This window comes from Canis aureus, chromosome 22 (genome assembly GCF_053574225.1).
Source record: "Canis aureus isolate CA01 chromosome 22, VMU_Caureus_v.1.0, whole genome shotgun sequence".
In the NCBI taxonomy this organism is placed as follows: domain Eukaryota; kingdom Metazoa; phylum Chordata; class Mammalia; order Carnivora; family Canidae; genus Canis; species Canis aureus.
In genome coordinates this window covers 4,569,784-4,582,152 of record NC_135632.1, presented here as the reverse complement: position 1 = coordinate 4,582,152, position 12,369 = coordinate 4,569,784, and the positions used below count along the sequence as shown (strand labels likewise).

General features: G+C 41.3%; 2 long non-coding RNA genes across 9 annotated transcripts in view; one reads left to right on the top strand and one right to left on the bottom strand.

The window, feature by feature from the left end:
• Positions 1-12,369, bottom strand: part of LOC144293674 (uncharacterized) — a 213,423-nt gene that overhangs the window by 81,469 nt on the left and 119,585 nt on the right. The gene's annotated exons all lie outside the window — the stretch shown is intronic.
• The window catches only part of LOC144293675 (uncharacterized), a 49,986-nt gene continuing 47,340 nt past the window's right edge, over positions 9,724-12,369 (top strand). The window contains exon 1 of the long non-coding RNA XR_013360909.1: positions 9,724-10,035. This is a non-coding gene — a long non-coding RNA (uncharacterized LOC144293675). The remainder of the gene's footprint in view (positions 10,036-12,369) is intronic.

The following is a 12,369-nucleotide window of genomic DNA, read 5'->3' as shown; positions in this document are numbered from 1 at the left end:
GTGGATAATATTTACAGTTAGTATACATCTGAATGCAGTAGTGAGCTAACCAAATATACTGGGATGATGGAAGGAGGGCTGTAAGAGTGCTCAATCCTCACCTCCCAGAAACAGCAACCATGAGATAATATAGAAAACTACAAAATAATCAAATAAAAATATAAGCATGTTTTTGATAATGATTATAAATCCCAGAAGAAATAGCTAAAAATCAAATCCTTCTACGAAGTGTACATCAACAAGACAAATGAATTCCCTCACCCTACCCATTCCCACCTCCAATCTCTCTTTCCCAGAGGAAACCACTTTCAGTCCTCATGGCTTCATGTGGTATTTACGACCATATTTCTACAAGATAAGATTAAAGAGATTATAAAGAGATAGTGGTAGGTATAACCATCTATCACAGGGTCTTCTACTCCACAGTAAGTAGTTAGTCCTTCTGTGTCGTTATTGTGGTTAGATGAAGCAAGTCATCTACATCATGTTGTAAACATCAAGATGCATCAGGAGACATATCTTTAGAATGGTAAAAGATCCCACAGTGCTACACAAGGAACCCTGCATGGTGAGAGTCAGCAACTGGACCCCTGTTGTGCTTTACCTCCCTTACATGGGCACAGAGAATAGACTGAAGGAAAAGGAACAGGGAAAGGAAAACAGAAAGAAAGATTTTAAGAGTCTGGACATTCTTTCAACTTAAAAAAAAAAAAAAGATCAATAAACCTGAATTGTCCTTTTAAAAGAAAAGAAATACCTTGGAAATACCTGATGTATTTCAAGTATGTCAGAAAATAATAGCCAACATTTACATAGTACTTATTATTGGCCAAGCACTACTCAAGAAAATGAGCATGTATCAAATTCAATAAATGCTGACAGTATGAGGTAAATATACAAGCTTATGCCCTGTTTTACAGATGAGGAACTAGAGACACGGAGAGATTAAATAGTTGTTTGAGACTCTACAACTAGTGAATGAAGAGCCAGGTCTGGAACCCTACACAGCCAGACTCTGAGATCACTGCTCTTGACCACTCCTCATGGAAGGAGATCCAGAGACCCCTGCTTGGATCTGTGTCTCTCAGGCACTGATGAGCAGTTAGGCAGGGGAAGACAGGTGTGGAACTCTGCATTTGTGGGTATGTCTGTGTGCGTGGGAGGTGCCATTTGGTAGAGGGAGGAGGACACTGAGAATGAGCTGGTTGTCATCAGATTAGCATCTGAGGTTCCTGCTGTGTCAAGGCCTATTCTGGACCCCCAAAGCTGCATAGGAAAGGCACATGCCATACTTTACACTATAACTCGTCATAAACCTGATTCAGTCTTCCAGAATGGAGACCCTGTGAGGCTTGAAGGGTGAAAAACAATGACATCAAATCAAAGCCAGGACATGACTTATTTTCAGCTCAAGAGTAGAAAACCTGAATCTAAGGTGGTTGGGTACAGAGGCAGAAAGTGTTCTAGAGCCGACCAGGAATGACCATGCTGAATGTGCCTCTACTCACAGAACACTTAGGTGAAGAGAAGGATAAAGCGAAGAACCCTAGAATAAAAGTGCTCTGAAATGGAGTATTTCTCAACTCTAGTGAGCTTCAATGCTGTTTCAAAGATATAAATCAATCAATCAATCAATCAATCCCTCTAAGATGTGAAAAGACTTTTTCTAAGAACTTGATGATCAGGGATCAGAGCAGGGCAGGCCTTCAGCAAATCTGTTCATACTTTTATTTTACACATTACCAATAAAGCCGTTCCAGGGCTTGAATGCATCCCTAATCCTCACCTGAGGAAGCTCCCGTGTGTTCAAAGATTACCTGGAGAGAGGCCTGAGAGGTCACCATCGACACCTCTGGAACACAAACAGGACTGTATTAGTGAAGTACCTCGTTGCCGAGCAGCTTCACCTCTTGCTCAGCTGCCAGCAGCGAGAAAAGAAGCAGGGCTCCTCAGAGACTGACAGAGATGCATTCTGTGCTCTAGAGCGTTCAGCTTTCAGGAAAGAGATCATGATTAACTCCAGGCTTCGTTGGTTATTTAAACTTGTCCAGTTTTTGCAAAACAAAATATAAATCGCACAAGAAGTTGCTCTTTTTAGTAGCTGAACTTAAAGCCATGTTGATTCTGTTAAAGACACGGGTAGATGGACCTTACATCTGGGACGCTCTATGGGTCAGTCATAGTCACGTTTCTGTTGGGAAGCTTGGTCACTCAGTGCTAAAGGCAAGCAGATCCTGCTTCTGTTAAGCACAATCCCCCCCACCTCACCCCCACATACACATTCTTCCAAAGGAGAAAACTGTTTCACTTTGTAAAAATAAGTTCTTGTTATTGACATCTTTTGGGTTTTTTTTAAGACTTTACTTATTTATTCATGAGAGACACGGGGGGGTGGGGTAGAGACACAGGAAGAGGGAGAAGCAGGCTCCATGCAGGGAGCCCAATGTAGTCTTGATCCCAGGACTCTGGGGGCCAAAGGCAGACGTTCAACCACTGAGCTACCCAGGTGTCCTGACATCTTTTTAAGATTTTATTTATTTATTTGAGACAGAGAGAGAGAGAGAGAGCACGCGCAGAGGGAGAAGCCAACTCCCCACTGAGCAGAGAGCCCAATGCAGGACTCCACATGGGGCTTGATCCTGGGACCCGGGGATCATAACCTGAGCAGAAGGCAGATGCTTAACCCACTGAGCTGCCCAGGTTCCCTTGTTATTGATATCTTTAGGAGCTACTGCTTGATAGAAACTCCTTATATTAGAGGAAAAGTAGGGAATCAAATGAGGACAGTATCTTCCAGAACCCACTCCAATCAGTAATAATAAAGAGGCAAGAGATGATTGAAACATCTTACCAGGTCACTCTCAAGACAGAGGCCTAAGGAACTTACACTGAGAATGCAGATGTGATAAAAGAAACAAAGCTTTTGTTATCTTAATAAGAGTAGTTTAAGGCATGAGACATTTTTTGATTCTATCACTAAGTTATGAAACACAGTTTGGGGCTGCTTTGAGTAATTAGGAGGGTGTTTCTCCTGAAATTCCCCATGTGTCTATAGTAAAAACATCTGTCCAACATCTGCCAAGGGTAAGAATGCACACATTGAGGAAAATTGCTTTTGTTCATGAACAACAAACCTTCAGTGACAGTCAAAAAAAACCCAACAATCTAAGCTTTTATTTTGTGGAAATTATGTTTTTGATTTCTGGCATTACAAAAGGAGTATTTAAAATGTAAATTGATTCACAGTGGTCCTGTTAACTGAGGCCAGCTGTGCAGATGAGGACTAGACATCATTTGTTCTCAGAGCACTCTTACTTCCCTTCCCCAGTTCTCTCTAGAGGCTCCCTCCCAGCAGAAACACACACACACACACACACACACACACACACACACACACACATTATACTATCTGCTCAGTAGCATTAAGGTGAAAACAAATGAAATCCATTCACAATTTACAGACCCCTGGGGGAAAATGCTTCGAATCTTTCATACAAGACAGATCAAACTTTTAATCTATTAAGGTAGAAAAAAATGTGCAAATCCTATTGCCTGGCAAAATTGTTTTTCCATTTCCACCCTCATCTGTCAACAACTCATCAGAGAAGCAGAACCTCTAGAAGATTTTATGGGTATTTATGTAGGAAATAAATACATTTATTTGGGGTTCGGCCTTATGCACCTGTGGGACCTGATTGTGTAGTCTTTGTGTAGCTGTTTCTGTGTCTGGTGCTGGAGCCTGAAATCCACAGGGTGGGCATTCAGGAAGGAAAGATAGAAGTCATGTTGGGGAAGGAAGAATGAACCGGAACCTCAGAGGGTGAACCTGAAGCCACAAGGGAAAATGGGAATCTGCACAAGTCTCTCATCACCACCAAATCTCTCACGTGGACGATTAGAATGTCCTACAGGAGAAACAGGTACTTAGCATCATGGAGCTAAACCCAGAGTAAGAAAAGCTGCAGTAGAACATCAGGCTGGAGCAGGCCTAGAGGTGGCCCCACTTCATGCCACAGGCAATCACAGGAGCCAGTAGTTAGGCTGCAGGCTGTGGGAGCTGCGAAATCACCTGAGCCAGGACTGACTGTCCAAAAATTAAAAAAAAAAAAAAAAAAAAAAGCATGTGGCTCCTGCTAACTCCTACTTTCCAAATCTCAAGAAAAATGTCTCTGAGAACCTGCAGTATATAGTATCCGTGTAGGAAAGAGAAACCCAGGAAACATAGCTCCAGCTTAGCAAAGTCGAAAAAATGCGAATCTGTTGCACTGCCCTAAAGGAATATGGTCAAGGAATATGGCCAAGGAATCAGGGACAGAATATCAAGGTTATATTGTATTTATTTTTAAAAATTACGATAATTTAAAGATCTCTTACTATCTGAGCTATATCCATCTAAGACATACTACAATTCCAACAAATGAGATTGAGAAATGCACTAACATAGAAGGAGCCCTCACCTGTAGTGCTGAACATGAAAAGTAAGAGCTGTAAGCACAGTATGGCACCATGTTTTTGAAACACATAACATGAAATATTACCAAATAGTTCCGTGGGTACATTTGTTCATTTAATCAACACACACTTATCACTTACCATGTGTCAGGTACTCTTCAAAACACAAAGGGTATAGCAATTAAAAAAAAAAAAAACCCTCTGCCACTGGGGCTAATAATATTCTAGTTGAGACAGACAATAAAAAGTAAATAAGTTAAACAAGTCATGCTTTAGGATAATAAATGCTACAGAGGCAAAAAAAAAAAAAAAGAGAGAGAGAGAGAGAGAGAGGGAGGGAGCTAGGAAACAAAAGAAGAAACTGTGGTGGTGATGACGCCTTTAAATGAGGAGGCCAAGAAAGGTGTCGCTAAGAAGATGGTATGTGAGCAAAGATCTGAAGGAGCTGAAAGAGCTAGCTCTGTGGATATTTGGGGGAAGAATGTCCTAGGCAGCAAAACTAACATCCACAAAGCCCTGGGGCATGAGTGCGTGGTGTGTTGCAGGAATAGCAAGGTGATCAGTGTGGAGATAACTAAGGAGGGGTAGGATCATAATCAGGTCAAATAGAACCTTTTAGGCCATAATACAGACTTGGGATTTTACTCCGAGGGAGAAGGCTTGGGAGGGTTTCAGGTAGGAAATCTATAGATGGAAACACATCATCCAGGCTGCTGTGATAAGACAAGACTGCGGAGAGACCAGGGTGAAAACGGATCACCGGTGAGGGGTAGGTACCTCCTACGGTAATGCAGGTGAGAGACTGCATGGCTGGGCCTCAGATGGTGACGATGAAGCGGTTGGGTTCTGAATACATTCTCAAGGTAGAGCCTACAGGATTCTCTGTTGATCTTGAAGAAAGTCAAGAAAGTCACCCTTGACTCTAAGTAAAGCAAAGCTTGTTAGCCCGAGCAACTGAAGTAGGAGAAGCTGTGACATTAGGAGATTCCAAGGAGATGGGTTTTGTTTGGACTGGTTAAGTCTGAGGCACCCACTAAACATCCTAATAGTGACGTCAGGTGGCTTCTTGTCTTTTTGAAGCCAAAATCTTGCACCCATATTATTATTATTATTATTTTTTTACATTTTATTTATTTTATTTTATTTTTTTTTTTAATTTATTTTTTATTGGTGTTCAATTTACTAACATACAGAATAACACCCAGTTGCACCCATATTAAAGACAGGCCTGGCTCCTGCAGCTGTAACTTCCCATGGATTGCTGCTGCAGTTAACTGGTTTACATATAACCCCCAGAAGTTCCAAAAGTACGTCCCAGGCACCAAATTTGTACTTGGAAATAAGAAAATACAGCTGACCTTAGTTTCTCAGTCATCTTGCTTCTATGACCAATACCAGAGAGCACACTGGACTTTTATGCCACGTACTTCAACCATAAACACAAACACCGAGGGGAGAACAAGATGGAATTTGGCTACTTGAACTAAATAATAAAGTATTTGAATTAAATCTTGTTTTTCTTTCCTGTTAAAGATAACCAGTTGTCTGGCTAAATTACTCAAACATTTAAATGTGTTGATGGAGCTGATTTTTTTTTTTTTTTTTTTTTGCTTTCCTTTATTAGACTCACATGGGAAAGAATGTGGCACAAGCCCGGTCTCGTCATTACCCTTTTATTTCACAACTTCTGTGTTTGTGAATATTATTTTCTCGAGATGAATTCACTGAAATTTACCACAGAGGCTGAGTGAACTCTGAGGTTCCAGCACTCTGTGAATCTAATTTCACAGCAACAGTGAAAGGCTAAAGTATCTTACCTTGAAGCACTTAAAAAAAAATACAGATGTTTCAAATATGGATGGATAGTACAAATAGCAAAAACATTTTTAAAAATCAGATACTTCTATTACTATTTTTTTTAAAGATTTATTAATTTATCTTAGAGAGGGGTGGGGAGGAGCAGAGGGAAAGGGAGAAAGGGAATCCAAGCAGACTCCTCACTGGCGTGAAGCCTGACAATCTCAAAACCATGACCTGAGCTGAAACCAAGAGTCAGAAGCTCAATGGACTGAGCTACTATTTTTAATTTTGTCCTATTAATTGCTTTAAATTAATTCATAGGCAATTGTTTCCATGAATATGAAAGAGTCAGCTTGTCTTCTTCCCTTTTTCTTTGGTTCTCAGCTACGAGGGACTGTGAGATGAAATAAATCATTACATATTCCACATGCAATTCTCTTGCACCAGCCTTTCAGAAAAGAATTAGGAAGCTTGAATATTAAATGCCAACAATCCATGACTAGGATAAGGTCAGTTTCAAGGATAAAGACATTTTTGAATTGAGTAGTTTGTAACACTTACAGAAAAACAATTTCAACAATAAGGCTTTGTTATTGTGTATCTAATTCATGAAGAAAGTCATCACCCTCCAGTAACTTCACTTAAAAAGAGAGAAAATATATACATCCTCCCTCTGTCTTCCTCTCCTTTCCTCCCACCCACTCTCCGTCTCTGTCTCTGTCTCTGTCTCTCTCTCTCTCTCTCACACGCACACACATCACTGAATTGAATGTCAATGGATTTTTGATTCAGATAAAACATACGTTTGTGCAGATAAAACAAGCAAAGCTAGCCTGTTGATAATGCTCTGAAACCTTCCCTTGTGAAAACAACATCTATGTTTGTATTAGTACTGATTTTCCACATTTCAACTGTTATCAACGTCATGAACCTTTGTGTAAAGATGATTGACTCACACTAAATTTTATATTTCAAATACTAAGCCAAACTCACTAGACCGTGCTTTTTTTTTTTGGACTAACAAAATCACACATATATTTGGGAGTAACTAACTATTCTTTATCCACAAGTTTTCATGCATTCATTAATGAAGCCCCTAAAATGTGAATAGTTCTAAAAGCACACAGAACTATCACTATGGTTGGAAACACATGGACATTTACTACCTGTGGTAAGGTGGGATGATGCATTTTAGTTATATAGCAATTTACCTAATATTTTTCAGGATGCACACTAGGATGTGCATAATCTCTAGGTCTTTAAACTACTTTATAGAAAGGCATCAATAAAGCACAAGTGCAAAATCTTGATAATAATGGATGATGTGTATACAGAAGTTCATTAACTATTCTCTCTTGTGCATGTTTGAAATTTTTCATAATAAAATCAATCCACTTGCTTCTATCAATCAACACTCTTTTTATGAATAGTAGTAAGAAATTTCAAATACAGAAATAGGATTCTTTAATACTGTGGTTTCTATATCGAGGAAACCTAAAAATATCCTGATCTAGGCTGCCTATCTTAGGCTGACTGTGTCCAACCAGAGGGTAGGCCACAACATTTGCGGAAAGAATACTTTTTCTCTAGGTACTTTAGGCATCGTAGCGTTTAATCCACACAATGACTCTGAAATTCCTATATTGTTGATGCAAAAACAGAGACCTAGAAAGAGGTTAGGTAACTTGTCGAATTCACACCAAAAAATAAGTGCTGAAATTGGGATGCGACTGTAGATTTGAGAACCTCCCATTATTGTTCTGTCTTAACCAGACTTCTGGGTCTTTAGGGTAAATTTCTGAAGAAATTTCAACCACCACCATTAATGTTCATTAAAACAAAACAAAACAAACTAAAGCACAGTTGTGATCTTGTGTCTTTGCTGCTAAAGACCTTTAAATGTTCCCTTATTAGCTAAAAGAGAACAACAATTCTGAGGAGGCTTACCATGTGTGCTCTTAGTAAATGGCTCCAGGCCTGCCCATCTGACTTCAATCCCCACAAACCTCCGTATATACTGTGATGGTTAATTTTATGTGTCAGCTTGATTGGGCTATGGAGTGCCCAGACATTTGGTCCAACATTATTTTGGGTGTGTTTCTGAGAGTTTTCTGGATTAGATTCACATTTGAATCAATAGACAGACTAAAGCAGATTGATCTTCTCAATGTGGGTGGGCTGCATCCCATCCACGGAAGGACTGAAAGGAACAATAAAGCAGAATAAGAGAGAATTTGCTCTCTCTGCCTGAATCTCCCCAAGTCAGAACATTGGTCTTCTCTTGTACTCAGATTTGGACTCAGACTTGAAATTACATCATCAGCTCTCCTGGTTCTCAGGCCTTTGGACCCAGACTAGAACTGCACCATTGGCTCTCCTGGGTTTCTAGCTTCCTGATTGCAGATCCTGGGACTTCTTAGCCTCCATTGCACCGTGAGCCAATTCCTTATAATAAACCTCAATCTGTAACACTCTCTCTCTTATATAATATATGACACATATTATAGTTGTTAACAAAATATTATAGAAGTACGTACATTAGGGGCCATATCTGCTGAGATGCCAGACAAAAATGAGGAATATGTTATGGGAAACTAGAGGAAGAGCAATCCTAGTCATAAAATGGCAAAGACCTTGCTGAATTTTGTTTGGGGTCTAGTGCTGTTTGGAAGGTAGAATTTGCAAGTGATGAAAGTGGTATTTAGCTGAGGAGAGTCCTAAACAAGTGTTTAAGGTTGGTCCCTTCTGATTGCTTGTACGAAAATGCAGGAAGAAAGAGATGAAATAAAGAAGGAATTATTCAACAAATAGGAGCTAAAACTTGAGGATTTGGAAAAGCTCTCATCCTGCCCCTATTGCAAATAATGAGAAAGTATGTTCAGAAGAGAACACCAAAGGCTGGATTATCACCCAATAAAGAGATGATAGGATTGTATGCGCAGATATTGTCAGATTAGACTAAAAGTAAGAGAGACAGAGACAACTTCTAACCAAAGCTACAGGAGTGGGATCATCCAGAGCCATGGGGGCCAGACTACCTGGAGCTTTAAGAGTGGCAACCGCCCCCAAGCAGAGCCACGGGGCAGATATGCTACCGCAGTGGATCCAGAAGGTGAGGCATCGAACCAAACGGAATTAATCTTGAGGCTTGAGATCTGATGGATTTACCTCGCTGGGTACTGGACTCCTTTGGGACCCATCATCCCCTTCTTCCCTCTGATTTCTCCCTTTTGTAATGGAAATGTTTATCCTACACCTGTCCCACCACTGTATTTTGGAAGCACAAAACTTATCTAGTTTCACAGTATGATATTGTGATTTATAATAAGAAAGGCACATGTGGCTCTCATCCCAGTTTCTGGCACCCAGCTCCTAAAAGCCTTAGAGATATCTGTGATGACAGCGATAAAGGTGTCTCTTATTATGTTAATGACGGAGCCTTTGGACCTTGCCTAAGCAGAGGAGCTGGTTGCCAGGGGAACCAACCAAGAATAGAGGGTTAGAACTCTCAATCCCACCCCCTGATTTCCAGGAAAGGGAGACAGGCTGGAGGTTGAATCAGTCACCAAAGGCCAATGATTTAATCAATTATGCCTATGTAATGAAGCCATAAAACCCAAAAGGACAGGATTTGGAGAGCTTCCAGGTTGGTGAACGTGTGGAGATTTGGGAAGATAGCATGCCCTGAGAAATCACAGAAGTTCCATACTCTCTCCCTATATTTTACCCTCTGCATCTCTTCCCTCTGGCTGTTCTGAAGTCACATTCTCTTATAATAAACAGGTAATCTAGTAAGCAAAAAGTTTTTCTGAATTCTATAAGCTGTTCTAGCAAATTAATCAAACCAATGGAGGGAATCATGGGAACCTCTGATTTACAGCTAGTTGGCCATTAGTACAGAAAACAATCTGGGCTTACAAGGGGTATCGGAAGGGCAAGGGTGGGGGTGGCTGTCTTGCAGGACTGAGCCCTTAACCTGTGGGATCTGATGCTACCTCTCTCTGTGTAGGTAGTGTCAGAACTGAGTTGAACTATAGGACACCCAGCTGATGTCTACGAAGTTGCTTGGTGGTAGCACACACAAACACATCTGCATTGGAAAACAGGTCTCCGAACACTTTTTACATGAGTTCACAGCTGGAGGGAAATTTAGCCTCAGGGTGAATCATGCCATGACTTGGGTCTCCGCTCATGCCTGCTTTAGATGGTATTTAAATGAGAATTTGAACCTCAGGCTTTACAGTTGATGCTGGAATAAGTTAGTACTTCTGGGGATTTGGGGATGGAATGAATGGATTTTGCATGAAAGAATGACATGGAAGTACATGGATTTTGGAAGCCCAGAAGCAGAGTGCTGTGGACTACATCGTATCTCTCCAGGATTCATGTGTTGAAGCCCTATCCCTCAATGTGATAGCTGTTAGAGATGGAACTCTTGGGAGATAATTGGATTTGGATAATGTCATGAAGGAGGTACCTCCATGCTGGAGTCAGTGCCCTAACAGGAAAAGAAGGCTCTCTCTCTCTCACCACCAAATGAGCCTATGTGTGAGGGCAGCCGTCTGGAAGCCAGGAGGAGACAGTGTACCAGAACCTGACAATGCTGGCAACCTGGTCTTGGACATCCAGCCTCTGAACCTGAGAGGAATAGATTCCTGATGTCTCAGTCATTTTTGTCTGTGATGTTCCTTGTGGCAGCCCAAGTACAAGAAAGCACGCACCCGCCTTTTAGCCATGGGTTCTGCTATTCCTTTTGCACATGCCACCCCTCTACTTAAAATGTCCTGATCCTGGAAAGCAACAACAGCAATAGCCATGGCACTCATCCTTCAAGAATCCGTTCTAATGCCACATTCACTGTAAAGTTTCCCATGCCTCCCAGGGAAAATTAAATGGTCTTTGCCATCATGATGCCCTCAGCCTGTATGACAGTGGGCAGAGTTCTATAAGGGCAATTCATACACTATTTTTTCCCCTATTTGCTACAACTCTTATAATTCTTTAATTCTTAGGGGTCTGTGCAGTCAACAGTGAGGAGGCATTAATCTAGGCAAGAGACCATGGAGGCCTGAACAATGATTGAGTAGAAGCAGTGGATAGAAGGAACTCGTGCAAGGGAAGTTGGGGAAGTAACAAGCGGTAGGATTTGGCCATTGCCTTTGGAGGGTGTAACAGCTATCACTCCACTTCATCCCCTCTTGCCCTCTATTTTCATGTTCTCCTCCTCCTCTACTACCTCCTTCTTCCAGGGCTTTAAACAAGCAAATCAGAAGCACCTATTAGCTCAGTCAATTAAGCATCTGACCCTTGATTTCATCTCAGGTCATGACCTCAGGGCTGTGAGATCAAGCCCCATGCCAGGCTCAGTGCTGGGGATAGAGCCTGCTGAAGATTCTTTCTCCCCCTCTGCTCCTTCTCCCCACTCTCTCCCTCTTATTACACACACACACACACACACACACAGACACACACACAAGCAAATCAAAAATCCAGAAACCTCCTTGAACCCCACAGCCATAGAGAAGCTCACCTTTTAATCTCATTCAAATATCCTAATATAGTAGCCTTCCTCTTTCTACTAATGCTCAACCCCCTGCCATTTGGCTACTGGCCCCACCACCCCATTGACTGGCTTATAAGTGATCTCCTAATTGTCAAATCTGAAGCCTACTTTTCATCTTTTTTTTTTTTCCTACATCTCTCTGTTTCATTGGACTATTAAACTCAGTCTCCTTGAAAATATCCTTTCCCTTGCTCACTGGGCACACTGTAGTTTCTAGCCTTCCTCCTCTACCATCATTCTGTCATCCTATTACTTTGACCACTTAAGGGTTTCCCCAACATTTAAGAGTTCTTTCTTTGGACGCATTTCTCTCTATGTTCTCTTTACATACCTACCATCTTGGTTTCTTTTTTTATTACTATTATTCTTTTTTTAAGATTTTATTTATTTATTTATGAGAGACACACAGTGAGAGGCAGAGACACAGGTAGAGAGAGAAACAGGGTCCCCGTGGGGAGCCCACTGCAGAAATTGATCCCCGGACCCCAGGATCATGCCCTGAGCCTAAGGCAGATGCTCAACCACTGAGCCACCCAGGTGTCCCTACCATCTTG